This window comes from Vombatus ursinus, unplaced genomic scaffold (assembly GCF_900497805.2).
Source record: "Vombatus ursinus unplaced genomic scaffold, bare-nosed wombat genome assembly UNPS02014861.1, whole genome shotgun sequence".
NCBI classification, from domain to species: Eukaryota; Metazoa; Chordata; class Mammalia; order Diprotodontia; family Vombatidae; genus Vombatus; species Vombatus ursinus.
Genome location: NW_020954639.1, coordinates 11,277,861 through 11,298,936, shown reverse-complemented (window position 1 = coordinate 11,298,936; position 21,076 = coordinate 11,277,861). Strand labels below are relative to the sequence as shown.

Sequence of the window (21,076 nt, the reverse complement as noted above, 5' to 3'; positions counted from 1 at the left end):
CTTAAAATACAAATGTTGGCCTAGAAATGTTGTGGGTTTGGGTTTGGGTTTTGTTTGTTTTGTTTTTTTATTGAAGATGAAAGTTTCTTGAGTGAGTGATGACTGTATTTAAAGCTTATTTACTTAATCATCCTCTTTTGAGATGTGAGATAATTAGCCATTAAGTTTTTCTAAGGTATATTTTTCCTTTCAACTGTATGGTAGCTTCCAAAACCAGGCGGTAAGGCATCAAGCTGACCCCAGCACAGATAGAATGCTACTGGAAAAATGTGTCAGCTTGTTTGAGGCTATCTCCGACCAGCAACAAAACATGTCAAAGACACCATGGGAGTAAGAAATGAAGTTTATCAAGTTAGATACGTTGTCCTTCAGTACTTCTTTGCTATTCTCAGGAGAAAACACAGAGCTAGGTTGGGGCTTTGGTGAGATTTTGCTCAGCACATTACATTTAAGTGCTAGCTAGGAGTTTTGTGTAAAGCAAAACCATCATATTGCATATTTTCCAGTGAAGGATTAGACTTTCCATGGGAAATTTACATTACATCATAGAGATGGAAAAAAATGTGCATGGCCTAGTTATTGTCTAGCAAAGCAGATTCTTCACACGTTGCATTATGTGACATAGGCAAATGGATTCCAGTTGAATTTGTCTCAGGAGGAAAGACTGGAGGTGATGGGTACCCTTCAGTTATGTTCAATTGTTTTTTAGTCATGTTCAACTCTTTGTGACCCCATTTGGGGTTTTCTTGGCAAGACACTGGAGTGGTTTGCTGTTTCCTTTTCCAGCTCATTTTACAGATGGGGAAACTGAGGCAAATAGGGTGAAGTGACTTGCCCAGGGTCACACAGCTAGTAAGTGTCTGAGGCTGGATTTGAACATAGGAAGATGAGTCTTCCTGACTCCAGGGCTGATGCTTTGTGCACTATGGCGCCATCTAGCGACTAACCCTTAGGTTATATTTAATGGGAAAAGGGCTAGACTTGGAACCCAAGGACCAAGTACAAACCCTGTTTCTGTCACTGCCCATATGGTCCCAGGCTAGTCATTTAGCCTTTCTGGGCCTTAGTTTTCTCAGGTTAGACGAGGTGACCTAAGATCCCTTGTAGCTCTGACTCTATGATCCTATTAGAGAGGATGCATCTGGGGCTGGACCTACAGTTTCATCAATTTAAGTCGGCAGCTAGGAGGCACCATAGTGCATAGAACACAGGACTTGGGCTCAGATCTGGCCTCAGGTAGTTAACTGGCTGTGTGACCCTGGGCAAGTCACTTAACTTCTGTTTGCCTTAGTTTCCTCATCTGTAAAATGGGGATAATAATAGTGCCTATCTCCCAGGGTTGTAGTGAGGATCAAGTGAGATAATTGTAAAGCACTTAGCCCAGTGCCTGGCACATAATAAGCATCATATAAATGTTGGCTATTATCAAATCCTGCTGTGAAAAAATCCTTCCCTGACTATTCTGTGACTTGAAATCTTAGGTTTCCTGAATTACTGACAGTTAAAGGAATTTGTCCCAGACCACATGGCTATTATGTTATAAGGTCAGATTTGAACCTCCGTGCTGCCTTTAACCTTTGGAAAACAAAAGAGATCTAATTTCTGTGGATTGATTTTCTCTGCAGAGAGTTTTGTTTATCATATGACAGTGCTGAATTCTTGGACTTTTTTTCTTTTTGCAAGCCATCTAGCTCATTAGGTGTGGTCCTTATAGCAAAGAATATTTTTTAATATTACAAGGAGAGAACAAGATAGCGCATTCTTCATCTTCAAACTTTATCTATCAGTCTCTGAACAATGTTTGATGACTTGTTCAAGTTAGTAACAGAACTAAGCTACTTCTTGGTAAAGCATTTGAAATCCTATAAAGTAGATGAAAGATTTTCTGGAACTAAGAAAAGAGGGTTACCAGCCTACATATTTCTCTTTTCAGTGTCATTGACCTAGACAGGCTGATTTTAGAAATTACGAAGGGGCAGCTAGGTAGTGCAGTGGCTAGAGCACTGGCCCTGGAGTCAGGAGGACCTGAGTTCAAATGTGGTCTCAGACCAGATACTTGATACTTACTAGCTTTGTGACCCTGGGCAAGTCACTTAACCCCAATTGCCTTGCCAATTAAAAAAATATAAAAATTTAAAAAAAGAAATTACTTGAATACGGCCTAGTGTAAGAAGTCATTTCAGGAGAGGCAGGAGCCTTATTTCCCACTGGTCTCTTCAAGTTCTTCAGTTCTGTCATTTGCAGATAAATGAAAACAAAGATATTTAATATATGGCAAGGGAAATTCCCCATGAGAAGTGTTTACATGCAAGTGAATGACCAGCCTATGACATCAGATAAATTCAGAATAATTTTGTGCTGTATGCCTGTTCAGTTCTAAAAAATAAATGTGAAAATTCATTTGTATCCTGCTGTGGCTGCCCTTTTTCTAGAGCCAAGAAATCTTGGAGGCATAAATTCTAATTATGTAACTAGACAAAGTGGCCAACCAAGTAGGATCCTCTCCAATGTGGAGCCAGTGAGTCTAATGCTCCTGACTGAGGTCTCGATGAAAACTTTATAACCTGGGAAACATGTTGGAGAAATGAAGAATAAGACACTAGAATGAGGAGAGAAATTCAGTCTCATTGTAATGAATTAAACAAAATGTTTAACCTGGAACTTATGTCCAACCACCTGTACCAACATGACAAACTAAATAGCATCCCTTAGGAAAATACTTACCTGGCTTAGGAAGCCATTCTGATATTGATCAGATCTGATGTTGATAAGGATCAAAGAAGTTAACAGGTAAAGTGCTTTGTAATCCTTAAAGTGCTCTGTAAATGCTAGCTGTTGTTATTATATTTCGCTTTTGATTTGTGTGTCAAAGAAGTTTTACCACAACTTGTAGGGATGGTAGACCCTAAAACCCATTAGAATAAATATTCTAGAGAGTTCAGGGCTGCCAGAGAATAAGTGAGGCATTACTCTGCTCCTTTCCCTTCCTGTTCATATCCACAGGCTTGAATTTGCATCACCTGCCTTTCTGGAAGGATAGCAAACTTAGATGCTGGTCCCTGCTAGTTTTGCAAATGTATCTCATTGAGTGGTACCAAGAAGCTGATTTCTAGGGGGCCATTCTGTCATTCACTAGCACTTAAACCCAGCCTTAGACCCAGCATTCATGTGGACACTTCTCTGGGTACTGTTTGTCAGATATCTATAATTACTATGCTGACAAGTAATGATGCATTTTCTGAAGCATGAGGAGACATAGGAGGGAAAGCAGGAGGGAGCATTGTAGAAGAAAAATGAAAATCTCTCCTAAGGATGAAGTTCCTGGGACATCGCAGAAAGATGAACACCTTCTTTCATAGTTGAACATCTGACAGATTTCTCATTTCACATTCATGGTTATGCACTTCAGCGGTTTATGCTCAGGAAAAGATTTGCTATTTCATGCTTGAGGGATGCCATTTCTCAAGTTGTGGTAAGAACTGACCCAGGCCATTGCTTTTGGCACAAAAGCTATCCACAGGAGAGAGTAAACATTTGTTCATCAAGTGACTTAGCATTCAACTTCTACATCATGATATAGATTATAGAATTGTGTGTATATGGACACACATGTAAACACATATACACACACATACACATACATGCACAAGAATATGAGAGAGATGTGTTCTTTTCTCCAAATCACTATCTACCACACACATCACAATCACCCAAATGACCTTAGGTGGATCACAGACCTCAGTTTCCTCATTTGCAGAATGAGGGGTTTGGATTCAATGACATCTGAGGTCCCTTTCAGTTCTAGATCTGTGATAAGTAAAGCATTTGCTAAGCACTTATTATATGCCTGTGAGTCTGTGATATTAGTACATTAGTAAATCCAGAGAAGTTGTCTGTAGAATGTGAAAATTAAGTGACCTGTTCAGAGACCCATGGCTGGCATGTGTCAGGGGCGAAATCTGAGCTCAGCTCTTTCTGACTCCAAGCCAAACTCTCTTATCTGTAATTGCCAGATGCCTCCATAAACTCTATGTGTATGAATGTACATGTACATAAATATGTACACATATATAGATTTATTTCCTCTGAAGGATTGTCCATATACACAGACATACGTACCCATGCACAATATCTCAGTAAAAATGTGTATGTGTGTATACATACATGGTATGTGTGTAGATATGTTTATGTTTTCCCACATTTTAAATCTGAGCTGCCAGGCATCCTGAAACACATGGACACATAATCTACAGGCCCAACAATGAGACCACAGCTACTTCTACTACACATCTACTAATTCAGGTTCATGGTTTTAAACATTTAGTTGTGGGAGGTTTTTTCCCGCCTCTGCACAGGGACTGAATTATTAGGAGGCTGCCACAAATCTGCAGTGGGATTGTCCCTATAGAAGAAATAATGTTTATTATTTTAGTTTGTAAATGGGGTAACTAGGCAGAAGTTGTATGAATTCTCTTCTTGTTCAACTATTCTGTTTTCACTTTGACATTAGACGTACCAGGTGACCTGACCAAGTGTCCTTGAGGAAACCTACTTTTTGATGTTTGTTTACTGTTGGAGAAACTCTCACCTCTGCCCTCTAGAAACTGCCTCTCTGGTTTGCCCTGTTTCTCTTGAAGAAAAATACTTTTTTTTTTGTAGTACCAGTTTTCTTTTCTGAGCATTAGAAGTTGTTAATTTTGATGAACTGATTCCCACACATTCATTTTCTTTTCAACCTGATCCTTATCTGCCATTCCTGTTTCCCTAAATTAAGTGTCTTCCTACAAAAATATCTTCCTATAAAGTCCAAAATAATCAGACTCAGACTATGATTTTTTTTTTGGTAATCAGTTTCTGGTCTCATTAGCATGAATCATATACTTTCCCTCATCACCGCTTATAACACATAATATCTTTTCATCCTTTTCAATTCTCACCCTCATTCTTCCATAAATTCTCCATAGAGTACTTATCCAAAACCCTTAAGGCCACTGATTAACAGTGAAACACAGGCTCTCTCATCTCTCATTATCAATGATCAATCCACCTTCTTTTCTAGTCATGCATGCCCTCAATGACATATTTTTTTCTATCCTGAGAAAAAGTACAAATACAAAATCTTCTTTGTCTTTGTCAGCATGACTTTCAAAACCTTTTCAAGTTGGAAGAAGCTGATATTTAAACTTGAAGTTGGTCAGAGAATATGCAGGGATGTCTGCACTGTTTAATAGTTTTCCCATCAGGCAGATTTTTAGGAAATTAAATTTTAATCTTGGTGAGAAAAGCAGCAGCAGGTTAATAGTCATCCTTATTAATGGTATGTACAGTAAGAAAAGAGAAAACTAATCAGTGCTTCCCATCACAAAGAACCCCATTAATTTTATAATTAGGTTTCATCATCCACACAGTTAAAAATATTATACTCAGAATTATTCTTTTCTGCTTTTGTAATAGTGAACAGATTTGAATATGTTGACTCGAAGGTATTAGAAGTGGTACAGTCACTTATCTCTTAATAAATGCTCTGCATGCTGGACAGTCATTGCATAGCCCAGGAACAAAACAGAAAGTCTAAAGGGCAATGATCTGTCACTATTCTAGGGCCTCAAGACTCCTGCCTGTCATAGCATGTTCCTGCTCAAGGAGGACAAAGTCCTATCCCAGCTACGTGATAGAAATCAGAGTCAGAGAGTCAGTAAACATTTATTAAGTGCCTAGTATGTATATGCTAAGTGCTGGGGATACAAAGTAGGCATAAGACAAAGAGCTTACAGTCTAATGGCCTCAAAGAGCTTACAGTCTAATGGGAAAAGACAATACATAAAAAAAGAAGCTAAGAAGGGGGCAAGATGAAGTCCTGCAGCTGGGGCAGAAATGATCTGAGGAGGTGTGAGTAGCAGAGTTGATTTCTTCTTAGAAGATGAGATTCTGGAGATAAAGAGCAACTGGGTGAGAAATGATGACATGATTGCTCTGGACATACCCTAATTTAAACTAGTGTATAATCTGGGAGGAGCTCTCCAATGTCCACTCTATCCAATCAGAAGGAGGAAGGGGTCAGGGATGGGGTTACTGAGGAAGTAAGAGTTTTGAAGTTGATTTCATCTTCCAGAAGGATGAGTATCTAGAGATCATGAAGTCCAGCAGAGCAGCCAGTTGGGAAATTATCATTTAGGAGTTGCATCCTACTCTTAAACCAAAAGAGTTAATCATCTAGGTCATAGAATTTTAAATAACTACATGTCCTTTGAGATCTGTTCAACCAGCTCTGCTATTTTACAAAAGAGGAAACAGAGTTCTAGAAAGTGAATGGGACTTGCCTAAGTACATGTGGCTTTTTGGCTAAAGAGAGGGATTCAAACCCAGATCTCTTGATTCCTAGTCCCAGTGCCATACTGCTTTTTTCATAGCAATGCTTGATTCTATCAACACAAATTGACTACATTTTACTAGAAGTGGATAGAGTGTTGGACTTGTAATCAGAAAGACCTGAGGTCATTACTGATTGTGTGACCCTAAGCAAGTCACTTAATCTCTGTCTACCTCAGTTTTCTCATCTGTAAAATGTAAAACAATAGGACCTACCTTCCATGGTTGCTGTGAGAATCAAATGAGATAAAATCAGTAAAACACTTTGCAAACTTAAAAACACTGTAGAAATGTTATTATCATCATTTCTCTAAGAACTCATCCTAAATTTAGTATCTCAATACTTTTTTTTGCATAAAAATCATTCTTTCCTCTGAGCAAGAGGGGAAAAATCCTTTCCAATGTTTGCATGTGCACGATTTTCAGATGGCTCACTCACCATTTAGCACTTAGAATTATTTTCTCAAACTGTTCTGTTCTTCCTGTGCTTAGTTGTTCATTTCCCTAGAAAAGTCCAATTGGCTGGGAGCCATAGTGTCCTTACATTTAGTTGGGGAGGTAACAATTTTCCTAAAAGAATTTGGGAGAATGAAGTTGGGTCTCCTAATCCCCTTGTGTGAAAACACAAAGCAAAGAAGAGTGAGGTCCCATGAATATTGCCATCCCTCTGTCCTTCAGTGACTTTTGGAGGGACAGTTGATCTGAGAGACTAATTAAAACTTCTAATGACCTAGAAAGGAACTTACCAGCAGCATGGAACAAAATGGGTTTAACTTTCTCCTTAGAAATTCATTCAAAACATAGTACTGTTTTTGGGAAGCATTTAAGTGAAGGAAGGAACTATTCTTTATATTTCCCCCATAGCAGGCTGTAGCAGTCAGTTACCTATAACAGTCAGAAATCATCGATGTTAAACTATAAGAGACCTTAGAGATAATTAATCAACAATCATTTATTAAATATCCATTATGTGCAAGGTGCTGGAGGGACAAAGACCAAATCATCACAGTTCTTCATAGAAAACAGAATTTGTTGATTGAATGGACTCTGACACATGACTTCTAATTAGAGTCAATCTATTCAAACTGGAGGGGTGGGTCCACTATGTCTGGAGTTGGAATTCTGATTTTAAGTCTTGCTAATTATTTTATTTGGGAATAAGGCTAAGCTTATGTGAACAGAGTTTATTAATTTATCAAATGGACCTCCCCCCAATATTAGCCATTTTATAAAAGAAAACACAATAAAACTTCCCAAGAAAAATAAAAAAAGTGAAAAAAGTATGCTTCAAACCTTCATTTAGAGTTCATCAGTTCTCTCTGTGGAAGTGGAAGCATTTTTCATCATGGGTCCTTTGGAATTTCTGGGATCATCATAGTAGCCACATCTTTCACATTTGGTCATCATTATCAAATAAAACTTTTAAGGAAATTGTCAGTGACATTTGGGAGTGGGGGGAAGCAGAACCTATCGATGCAGATTAGCACTTTTCCTGGGATTTATAGTTATAGTTTTAGAGAATTTCCTAAGGCTCTGAAAGATTATGATTTTTCCAGGGTCACATGGCTAGTAAGTGTCAGAGGCAGTGTGAGTCTTCTTGACTGGGACCAGCTCTCTCTCTGCACAATACCATGCTTCATATCTCATTGACACATATTTAATGAAATGGTTAATCACTATTTTGCAGCATTATAATTAGACATAAATGGTGGTCAATTCATATAAATCACTGTAATCACATATTACTGTTACACAGGAAGCCAAACATTTCTGGGGTCAAATGAGGGAAATGGATGGTGGGTGGGGAACTGAATGGAGTTGCAATCTGTTCAAAAGCCCTTCCTAATACTCTGAGAAGTGGAATCAAAGGGACCTAGGTTCCTCCATCTTCCTGGACTTCCTGGAGGTTCCAGATGTTTCAGGAAATAGGATGCTCTCAGAGTTTTGGTTATATGTAATCAAAGTAGGTGGCATGAAGTGATTTAAGAGAAGCACGCCCCCCACATGGGATGGAAACTTTGATTCTAGTATTGTTGGGTACTTTAATAAGATCATCTTCTAATACCTCACAGTAGAATATGAATCACATCCAGTTGACTTTACCTATTAAGCCAAATAAGTCTTCTGTTGGTAATATTTACAACCATGAGGCAAGAAACCACCGGTGCATTTTATTATTAAGTGACAGCTGCTTTGGCCCCTGGGTATAGTTAGAAGTCAAGCCAAAGACAGAAAACATTTGTCTTTGGCACCTTCTTTTCCTCCCCGTTTTCAATCAATCAGTCAGCAAGTATTTTTAAAGTACCTACTATGGACTAGGCACTGTGCTCAGCATTAGAGTTGCAAACTCAAAGATAGAACCCGCGTTCTCAAGGACCTCACAAGGACCCCTAACCTTCTACTTAGGGAGGCAGGATAGCAGTCATTGGTGGGATCAAGAAAAGCTTCATGTAGAAAGACAGTGGTGCTTGAAGCGTGTAAGAGATTAGAAGAAAAGTCTGAAGTGAGGAGACACATTCCAGGCACAGGGAGAAGAGTAATGAAATGTCAACTGTGACGACCTGCCACAGGGCCAGTTTGGCTGGACTGGAGCTTGCAGGAAGGTGACTTAATTATAATAAGGCTAGAAAGGTAGATCTGGGTCAGACTGTGAAGGCTTTTAAAAGTCTAACAGTGGAACTTTTTTTTTATTGTAGAGGTAATAAATAGGTAGAACATTTATTAAGCCTTTTCCATGTGCCAGGCACTATGCTAAGCAGTGTGGATGAGAAGGCAAGCAGTCAAGACAGTCTTTCCTTTCAAAGAGGTTTCATTGTAAAGGGTGAAGACAACACATAAAAGGCAGAAGGAAGGAGAAGGAGATGGTGCCCACCCTGGGGCAAGTCTGCCGGTGAAAGGTGGAGGAATCCGGAGAGTAAGTCGAGCCAAGAGTACAATGAGCGTGGGGCTTGGGCCCCTTGTGAAGTGGGGGTCTGGGCTAGGGATTCACCAGTCCTGTGGATGGACCTCAGGATAAAGGTATCTTCAGGGAGGAGAAGCTGCTGGTGAGGAAAGTAGAGAAATCCAAAGAGTGAGTCAAGCCAGAGGTGAAGAAGTGATCATGACTGGAGAACCTGTGAAATGGGGGTGCAGACAATTGGCGACAATTGAAGTTTATTGAATAAGGGAGTGGTGACAGTCAAGAACAAAACCCAAAACCCAAAATGGTTTTAGGGAAACTTTTATTAAGTCATTTGGCAGAGGAGATAGAGCCAGAAAAAGATGTAGCTCCCCGCCTGCCCCCCCCCCCCCAATCTCTGCTAAATCTTGCCATTAGGCAGTTTCCAGACAAGGGCAGTGTCCAGGTAAAATTACTTGAGATAGATCAACAGATAAGTGTAAATATTTGTTAAAATTTGGGTAAAGCCAAAAGATAAGCTATTGGGGAACCCCAAGAAAAGCTTTTTGGGGTGGACATAAAACCCTAATGGTTGGACCCAAAACAAGCACTTTAGCTTCCCTGGAGGGTCTCTGAGGACAGCATGGCCTAAGGTTTTGGAATAGACAATTTCTAGCCACATAAAACTAGGTTCAAACCATATTAATAGATGATCAAGTATTTTCCCCCACAGTGGTAACATGGTCAGATTTGAGCCTAAGGAAAATCACTTTAGCAGCTATGTGGAGCATAGGTTAGAGTGGAGAGAGACTTGGGGTAAGAGAATCAATTAGAAGGTCAATTCCACAGTTCAAATAAAGGGGGATGAGCACCTGACCTAGGATGGTGGCTGTGAGATTAGTGAGAAAGGGGACTGATGGGAAAGATGTTGTCAAGGTTGAGAGGGCAGGATTTGACAGTTGAATTAAGATAAGTGGGGTGAGGCATTGAGGAAAATATAAAGATTTTTCAAAGTTGGGAGAATGGAAGGAAAGAGGTTCTCTTGTCAGAAATAGGAAATTTGGAAAGAGAGGGAAGACCGGGGTTAGTAGGAGGCAGGGAGAAAATGAGTACTGTTTTAGACATATTGAGATTGAATTGTATATTGGATGTTGAATTTGAAATGACCAGCAGTCGAGTGGGGACATGGAATTTAGGAGAGATACTGGAACTGGAAATAGAGATCTGGGAACCATTTATGTAGAGTTGATCATTAAACCCATTGGAGCTGATAAGGTCACCAAGTGAGTTAGTGAAGACAGGACAGGACCTAGGACAGAGCCTTCTCCTCTTCTATCACCCGTTCTAGTAACTTAATCTAATGCCATTTTCTGACTATCCAAAATCTCACAATTCAGTACTTCATCTAGCCCTGTGCTACTGTTGCCTCAACTCAAACTTCTTTTAATGTATGGGACGATAGACACTTCTCATTCTGCACGCTAGCCACGTCCCCAATGATGTAACTAGGAAATCCCACAAATGTTGTAGCACATAATCCTTACTTATCTACAATAAAGAGGGAAAGGAATGTGACCAGGAATGAATTCTTCTTGAATTCTTTCCCTCTATCCATTTGCCTTCCAAGAGGAATTTAGAACTAAATTGGAGGAGTCTAACGTTTGCAATTTTCCAAAACTAGTTGGGACCCCAGGCAAAAGTTTGTCTTTGTTGTCTTTCCATGTCCTTTTGGAGTAACTTTTCCTTCTCTTCCTAGTTGCTTAAAGTTCTTTACCCTAACATACAACCCTCTTGCTCCAAAATCTCATGTTAAGCACGCATTTAAACACATTTCCTAGATTTCTAAAAGACAGAATTAAAACAGTTTCCATTAAGTGTGAACTGAAAGCTTGATCCCCATAAGGAGTGTTTGAATTTTAAAGGGGGAGCTTGTTAACCCAAATAAATATCTAATTGTTGGGTTCTGTGGCGGCCATATTTGTGAACTGGCCTGGAATAGATTCCTTATCATTTCCCCACCCCTCGTCTTTTCATGTAGTCCACTGAAGATAAAATGGGGGGGGAGGGGATAAACTGAGTCAGCTTTATAGCCATAAACTAAACTATAACACCCCATCCTACTCTTCATCTTTGAAAAGGAGCCAGTGGAGCTCAATTTAAAAAAAAAAAAAACCTTAACAGGCTGGAAACCCTCTGAGGACCTGCTTTCAAATAGGTCTTGTATAAAATGACCATATTTTCAGAATAAAAAACAGGTCACATGGTCCAACAAAAGCTGTATACCTTTTGCCAAATCTGAAAAGTACATTTTCTTTTCTTGAAACTGGTTGTCTGGAAGATCCAAGCACAAGGTAGCCATAGCTCTCTGTGACTACAAGCACATAGTGGGAATAGGGCTTTGAGAATCTTCTGGTGTTTTCCTATATCATGATTGCTTTCCTGTGGATCCCTTGTAATAAAAGAACTACTGGAGGTCATCAGGAAGTGATATCTTCATTAATAAAAGTTCTCCTCACCCTTTAGGTATCTGATTTAATAAGGAAACATTACTCTTCTTAAGGAAGAGCATGAATTTAGGGTTCCTAGGACAGTGTCTGGCACATAGTAGGTACATAATAAATGCTTATTGACTGACCGACTGTTTTCTGCTAGCTGCATGGTCTAGAAGACCTAGAATAGTCTTCTAGCTCTAAGCAGCTTTAAGGAGGATATCCAACATTGGATGGGGAATAGAAACAAAAGGGTTTCTCCTTTCTTAGCTTGTAAGGTCATAGATTTCAGGCTGGAAGAAATCTCAGAAGTCATCTTGTCTGGCATTTTCATTTTACAGTCCTAGAAAGGTGAGTGACTTGTCCCTTGTCGTACCAGTGAGTACTAGCAGAGACAGGATTTGGACTGAAATCCTCTGAGTCTAGATCTGGCACTCATTTCCCACACTTTGCTCCCTTTCTAGGTGGATCCCGCAGGTTGTTATAGCTTACAGGTGAAGAAAACAGATCCATTGTTTTCTCCATTTTTTTTTTCTGTTCAAAGATGCTTCCAGTTGTTGTTCTGTTTCTCCCCCTGGTGGAATGGACCTGTGGGCTAGATTTCAGACTAAGTAGTCTTTCTACATGTTGTCTCCCAAACTTGCCATTACGCAAAAGGTTATGAAGATATGATCTTGTTAGAGAAGTTTGGAGATAGATTCTGGCATGTCAAACCTCATCTTCCCACTCTACCAAAAACTAAAAAGTGGGGGTGGGGAGGAGGCAGTTGGAGATAAGAAGGACAGGCAAGTCAAGGCCCTTAGCCAAAGGAGCTCAAGACCTATAACCATGGCAGGGTAGATCCCTGCCAGGGGTTAGCCAGGGAAAGGACAGAAGCACCCTAAGGTGTGGAAATGGAATCAAGAATTTCACTGCCCTCACGCAGTCAGTTCTGAAAAGAAAACTTGGGCTTATTGAATTTCTTCTTCTTTATTCATTTAATCTGCAGTGTGTCATTGTATTGCCATGCTCTGTTTCTTTTCCTCAGTTAAGATTGCCTGAGATAATGGTTTTCACTGTTGGAACATTTGCCTCATTCAAGAGCATCCTTCTAAACAGTTGTTATTATTACACTTTTTCCTATTGTGGATCACTTGATTGGCTCATTGTGGTGCTCCAGACTACCCTGGTACTCACTAAAAACTAATGCCTTTTCTGTTGTTCGGTGGTCCTGTAATGATCATCCTAATCGCTGCTGTAGCTGCCAAGTAGAGGGACACAGCTACCTCCTGTGCCTTGGAGAAAGATGGTTCCTTGTGGAAGTCAAAAATATAAAGTGTTAATTGGGTGCCAATTACAAAATAAAGCCAGGAACCCCTGCTGTTCCTCTTAGCTGTGGTGCTCACTGGGCTTCCTTTCTCTCTTCCTCTTTCTTTAGGAGGCAAGTCAAAACTTCTCCAGAGGGCTTCTACAGAGATAGCAGAATTATGTTGAAGATTTCTTGTTAGCTTCCTAAAACTACAGAATATCAGCTCTGGAAGGGTCTTTTGAGATAATCCTGACCAAACCCTCCTTTTTCAGATAGGAAGAGTGGGACCCAGATAGGCAATTTTTTTTTTTTTGACAAGGCAATTGGGGTTAAGTGACTTGCCCAGAGTCACACAGTGAGTGTTGTGTCTGAGGCCAGATTTGAACTCAGGTCCTCCTGACTCCAGGGCCTATAGAGCTATAAGTGCTCTATCCACTGTACCACTTAGCTGCCCCCCCCCGGGTAATTTTTAAAAATATATATAATTTTAGTATTCCTTTCAAATATTTTAGTATTTAGTACTTGTATATTTAGTATACTTGTACTTGTATATTTTAGTATATATATATATATATTTTTAGTATTCCTTTCAAATACTTCCTCTTCCATCCTTTCCCCCATGCCATATGGACCTACCACTATCAATGTTGTGATATATCTTCCATTTTTGCCCTATTTCTGGATATATACATAAATCAAGCAACGAGGAGAAAAATTAATAAATAAGAAAACTTTCTCCACTCCTTTTTCCCTTCTTCCTCCAGGTAGCCTGACTATAATCACCCTGTACTCCTCTTAGACTCTGTTAAATTGTGATTTCCTATTGTTCCAGTTCTGGGAAAGAATTCCAAGGAACTATGGCTAATTTTGTGATGTTTCCAGGTAGTTCTGCATGCCTGGACTGTGACAAATTATCTTACAACATAACACAACAAACGTTTATTTAGCATGTCCTGTATGCAGAATCCCCTCCCCCCAACTCCACCACTCATACCTTACCTTAGAGATTACCTTGTTTATATTGTGTATGTATATATATATATATACACAATATAATATATATATATACACAATATAATATATATAATATATACACAATATAATATATATATATACGTATAATATCTGTGTGTATAATTCTTTGTTGTTTGCTTCGCACAATGCCTAGCAAATGACAAGCACTTAATAAATGCTAGTTGCCTGATTCTCCTGCCAGCCTACTAGGCCTTGAGGGGAGAAGCAAATTTTAGATATGACCCTTTCCCTTAAAAGTATTTGTAAGTTAGTATAACCTTGTCTTTCCCCTTACCTGTCAATTAAGTAAGATTAATATTATGATAATCTATCATGGTACTCTAATATGATTTGAGCCAGCTAACTGGAATAAGCCTCCTCTTTAATATGCCTTTAACTGACTTTTATTCATTTCCCCCAGCAAACATTTATTGAAATGGACAGTACAAGAAAGATGGCTGTTCACATTTCAAGATCAATTGCAAAATTCTTTGGTCATTCCTTGCATGTGCCCTGTTTTTGTTTTTGTTTTTTTCTTGAGCCAGGGTCTATGCTTCCATGATAATATGAGTTGTGTTTGGCCATTTGCTTGGCCCTTTGTATTTCCCAGGCACTTCCCTATCACTTGCCTTCCCTTTCATAATCACTTTGTCCCTAACAAGGACATTAAGTTACCTGCCCTAAGTCCCAAGGAGCATCTTCACCCCAGAATCCCTGCTGTAATCCAGTAATTATGGTATCCCCAAACAGATAACTACTGGATCCTGGGGCATCCTGCCTGTGTTGAAGTAAGCACTGTGAGGTGATATGTTTCTACTCCTACAGGTCCATCTGGCTCCATCCTGATCCCATGAATATATACCATGTCTGAGGTAGCTTCACTATCCTTTTAAGAGCTACCCTGATGGTCAAGATCTAAGCAGAATGCATGGAAATCCAATTCATTTGAGAGAACTTGAAACCTTTGAGTGACCCTAGAATGACCCAGGCCTTCTGGAAAGTCTTCAGAGTAAACATGGCTGAGGTCTGGACTACTACCACACCCTCTCTCCTCCTCTCCAGCAGTCCTTTCTTCTCTCACATATTTATTCCTTGACACACGTCCTCTCTCATTCCCAGTTCTAATCCTCCTGAAGGACTTCAAATTATAACACCAAGACAGAAAGTCCTTGATCAGACACAGAGACCGCTTCAAAGAGAGGCTGGAAGAAATCTGAGTGATCTCACAACCCAAGCAGCCCCAAACACCCTTCTTCGGTCCCCATTGGTTTCTGCATTTCCACTCTTTTTGGTTTGGCTAAGGACAGCATCCTTTAAACGCAACAAAATGTAATGGATCATCTTGCCCTTGTTATGCCACTCCATAATTGAGTATCAATTGTCCCACTGCCAGAGAGGGCAGCATACACTCACTTACAGAATTCCAATCTTATAGGATGCTGAACTGGTCGCTTCCACTGAGCCACTGCCTTTCTCATTGCCTTATGCCTCAGCTATCTGTCTCCCATTCAGGAGCTTCCCTTTTGATTATACATTAGGAAACTCAGCAGGTGTGTAACTTCTCCAAAACCCTGTCTCAAAGCTCCCAAAGTAAAATCAGTATTTTAATGAAATGAATAAATATTCTTTCATCTGACTCTTGGAGGTGAATTTGGCCACCCCTAAGAAGTTATACTCAGGCTGTAGCTCTGGGGAAAAGCCTGACCAAGAATTTCCATTGCATACCCCAATTTTTAGGCGCCTGTGAATTAGCCAGATCAGTTCTGTATTTTGATTTACTATTTCTGGGAGCCAAGATATGCTTTTAATCAGCTTTCAAAAAGAAGCTTTTGGCTTTTCTACCAATGTAAACATTCAAAGATTGACCACTTTGGGCTTTTCTCAGTGGGAGAAGGGTTGATTTTGACTTTGGGGGGAAAATCCGGGACAGATTGCTTGATTGTGTGTGGTCCATTGAAAGAAAATAAAAGTTTGACATATTTTAATTTTTAAACCCAACTAAGCAGATTCAGCATAGACCTCACCCAGTTCCCAAGGATTTTAACTGGGACAACTGCTTTTGCCCACTGTAAATAAAAAGCCAAAACATTCATCTTAACAATAGAAGATCTTTTGAAGGGCCCCAAGACATCTTTTTCTAATGACAAAAAAAAAATGCTTCAAATTTTGTGTTTCTGTGATGTCCAAGAAGAGAGTGTGAGAAAATTTTTCTTTTTGATCCTTTCAAGGGGCAAGGAGAAAACTGGTATCATAGTTTGAGCAAATATATTGTAGGGACTGACAGGAGGACTGGAAGTTAATTCCAGGGAACTTGTGTGATTCAGAATTGCAGAACTATTTAGGAAGATACAGCATGGAATAGATAATAACATTGCTCATTCTCTCTGAACTTCCTGACACTTTTTAGACTTTGCAATGTTTTAATCGTGAAATTTAGTGCATTGGCTAAGGTTCATCCCCCTTCCACCCTCATCCCTTTTTTTGGGTGGTAATACAGCGATCACAATAGGAAGACCACATCCATAAACAATTGACAATTTATGGGTTGTGAACTTGGAAGGAAAAATCCCTCATGCTGGAGGCAGTTAATGTAATTTTCCTGGAATGCTTAGGTAGACTTCAAGGCTGCTAAATACATTACACATTTTGCATTATCTCCTTTTCCGTGCAAAATGCAAGATAATAAAGCAGGCCAACCAAAATGTTTTCTTGTTTCCTTAGTGCACCTACAGAATTTCCCATCCAGTCTTCAGATACAGGCATACCTCAGACATATTGAGGGTTCAGTTCTAGACCTCCACAATAAAGAATATCACAATAAAGCAAGTCACACAAATGTTTTTGTTTTCCAGGGTACGTAAAAGTTATGTTTATACTACACTGTTGTCTATTAAATGTAGAGTAGTATGATGTCCAAAAAAAAATGTACATGCCTTAATAAATATTTTATTGCTAAGAAATGCTAATCATCATCTGAGCCTTCAATAAACCATGATTTTTTTTGCTGGTTGAGGGTCTTACCTTTATGTTCATGGCTCCTGACTGATCAGAGTGATGGTTACTGAAGGTTAGAGTGGCTGTGGTAATTTGTTAAAATAAGACAACATTGAAGTTTGCTACATCTATTGAGTTTTCCTTTCATTTGAACACTTAGATGGCATTATAGGGTTTTTAATTGTTCTAATTTCAATAATATGTGTCTCAGAATTGGGGGGCCCAAGAGAGGGAGAAAGATGGGGAATGGCTGGTTGGTGAAGCAGTCAGTACACACAACATTTATCAGTTAATTTCACTGTCTTATATGGGTACAGTTTGTGGCACCCAAATTGATTACAATAGTAATATCAAAGATCACTGATCACAGATCACTGTGACAGATATAATAATAATGAAATAATAATATAATAATAAAATAATAAAAATAATGAAAATAATAATGAAAAGGTTTGAAATATTGTGAGAATTACCAAAATGTGACACAGAGACATGATGTGAGCACATGTTATTGTGCCAATAGACTTGCTAAATGTAAGAATTGCCATAAATCTTTAATTGTTTAAAAGAAAAAAAAGTAAAGCACAATGAAACGAGGTATGCCTGTATGCAGGGGTCAAAGGAACAGGCAATATAAAAATAGACAACTATTTGGTTCAGTCAGCCTATAGTTTGTTTCTCATGAATTTTTCCATTCCCACTGCTTCTCTTGGTTGTTTGTCAGCCACTTTCTTGAGGCCAAAAATACTGTGGACCTCCAATGCATGTATGCCATTGGTTTCTACCCATCAAAACTAGGACAGCTCTTCCCTGGGGCAGTAATTATATCCTTTCACCAAAACTATCCTTGGGTTACTTGATCATCTTCTTTTTGAGCTGTTAGAGAGTCCAATAGATGTGGCATTTCAAATCAAAGCTCAATCTGTCAGTCATTTATTTAACTGTCATTTATTTATTTATCAAGCATTTATTAAATGCCTACTATGTGCCAGCCAAAAACAAAAAAGGGAAAACAGTTCTGCATCCTTGGACTTTACAATCTAACCAAGGTTGACAATGAGACCACATGGGTATATGTGAAATGTTACACTAAATACAAGGTGATTTAGTGGGGAAAGCACTTCGAGTTGAGATCAAGAAAGGCCTGTAGAAGGTAGTGTGTGGATTGTACCTCAAAGGAGCCCAGGAATTCAGAGAGATGGAGGTGAGGAGAGATTCCATTCCAGGCACAGTGGGGAGGGGACAACCAGTGCATCTCAGGGATCGCCTTATTGCTTTCTATGAATAATGATTTAAGGAATTGAGAGGGGTGGAGCCCAAGTATTAGAGGCTTTCATTTCCTTCATTTCCTTCCATCTTCTGCCTAGGGCCAAGAGATGGTGAGATCCAGTTAGGCTACCTCTTAGCCAAGCTGGAAGCTGTGGAACTGTACAGTTCCATAATTCCGTGTTGCACTTGTTGGGTGTCTTGTGATAAAGATAATTAAAATCAACAGACTCCTCCCATCATCCTGATGCCTTCCCTTGCAGTTTGGACCAGCCCCTAGATAATCTTTAGGACTATACAGACTAGACTTTGGGAACAACTTTTCTAAACCCCCACAGGTTTTTTGGAACCATTACCCTCCAGTGTAATCCCAGGCTTTTAGAGTAAGGTGATTTTAAGCAATCCTAGAAGCTCTTCTGTGATTAAGATCACATCGAATATTTATTTGCTGATAAAGTCTTGGCTGTATTTTCTCTTTAAAAGAGTAAAGCCAGATTAAGTAGGAAATCCACTGGAGACTGTGAGCTCTTTGAGGGAAGGGACCATTTCTTTTTTGTCTTTGAATCCCCAGGATCTAGCCCAATGCTAGATAGCAAGTGCTTAATAAAGAGGTATTGAGTATCAGAGGTATGGTATCACAATATGTTTTGACTGGGCGTCAAGGAAACCTGGTTTCAAATCCTCCTTTTGAAATTAACTAGCTTGAGACAACCTGTCTGAGCCTTAGCACTCCCATCTCTAGGATAGAGAGGTTAAACAAAATTCTAGAAAGGCTTTTATTTGTTTGTTTATTTTTGCAAATTCTAAAGCTTTATATTAATGTCGGTTGTTATTTTTATAGTTGTTTTCACTATTATTGTAAACTTGCACAGCTAAATTAGTTTCTGCATTATGTCATTGACATGTCAAAACTTGGTAAATATTCACTGCCTTTATAGTTATTGGAATCATAGGATGCCAGAACCAGAATGGTATACCTTAGGGATCATCCAGCTCGAACCCCTACTCCAGTCAGGTGATAGTGGTGGGTGTCACATGAGCAGTGGGGCCAGGACTGGAAACTCAGCCTCCTGCCCATAGTCTGAGAGTCTTCTCCCCGGTGTCCTGAGAATCCACCAGATGCTACTTACAATAATCCCTGAGTCAGGTTCTAGATCCTATGGCCCTCCCGTTCTTTATGGACGAGGAGTGATATGAGCTATCATGGTTAAATTGAGAGAACTGCTTCCCTTGAGGATAGGTGGCGTAATGATAATGATGAGAATCATGATGATAATAATGGAAATTTATAGAGGACATTACCATTTACAGACATTATCTCATTTGATTTGCTTAATGCTACTAGGTGGGAAGTGGTCTTGTAGGCATTAGTAATCTTATTTTATAGATCAGGAAACTGACACTCAGTTGTGGTGACTTGCCCCATGTCATACCACTGCACAGTAGCAGAGCCTTCTTACTACATAGCAGCTGCCTCCAACATGGTTGTATCATTATCTTTATAGCACTAGGCAGCAGAAATGTCTAATTTTTTTTTCTCATGGTAACAAGGAGCAATATTTCATCTATTATGTTAACTTGATATTGCAAAAAAATAGGAAAGTTATTCTCTATTTTCTCCTGTGCTGTGTTCTTACATTGCCTGTTTTTTATGCTGTGAACCAAACAGTAAGGAATTTAAGTGAAACCACTAAAATAAGGATTGAAGACTATTAATCCCGACTCCTGACAGTTATTTTGTTTGTGTGCATAATATGTTGATCTATACATCTCTCTGTGTGTATGTGTATGAATACATATACATATATATATATATATATACATATATGTATTTCTCCTCTTAATTTTTATGAGGCAGCTTTAACCCTGGGGTATGTGTGATTATGTGTTGGGCAGAATCAATCAGTCAGCCCATCTGTCAGATTTCATCATGATTATAGTAAAGGGGCCCTCTGGTCAGCAGGTGCTGAGAGCATTTGTGTTACTTTCTTTATTCAGTGGAGCAATGTTCCAACAGAATTCCAGAATTTCAGACTTGAAAGTGACTTCCAAGGTTAACTGTTCTAACTTGTATCTGAACAGAAATCTCCATCACAAAATCACTAATAAGTAGTCATCCAATTTCCACTTGAAAACTTCTGTATTGGGGAATCCACTACCTTGTGAGATGGTGGACTGATTACTAGATCTTGAAAGTTAACTCAGAACCAGAGTCTGAAATAAAGGTGTGGTTAGAAAGTAATTGGGCAGTGATCAGGCAAGCATCCTGTTTAACAAAAATTTTAAATACATTCTATTGAAACGTGGAAGCTGTTCTAATATTTGGTTTGGAATATTATACATTGTGTACATCTTGGAGCAAACTAAAGGATATTGGAAAGTAGTCTGTGGCTCAGTAATTGGTATATTTCATAAACTATGTCTGAAGCCAAGACTAGTCATTCAAACATACTTTGACTAAGTCTGAGAAGAGTTAATAGGTAAAAACACAGCCAAGCCAGTGACTAGGACCACAGATACTGTGAAGTGTGCAGTTCATTCACCCTTCTCCATCCCTCATTCACACTCATGCTGCGTCTTGTTGCTGCCTTATCACAGAACCAACCAAAATCTTAGAGTTGGGAATTTGGAAATGACCTCAGCAGTCCAAGTAGTTCTTCAAAAGGCTCTTTTCATGAATACACCTGACAATAGTCATCCAGCCTTTGCTTAAAGACCTCTATTGAAGGGGAAGCTCCTGTTTCCTGGGTTTGTACAATTCCCTTTTGGCTATTTCTA

At 39.2% G+C, this 21,076-nt stretch overlaps 1 protein-coding gene across 1 annotated transcript in view; it reads left to right on the top strand.

Annotated features, from left to right (window-relative positions):
* The window catches only part of SVIL (supervillin), a 160,880-nt gene that overhangs the window by 73,540 nt on the left and 66,264 nt on the right, over positions 1 to 21,076 (top strand). The gene's annotated exons all lie outside the window — the stretch shown is intronic.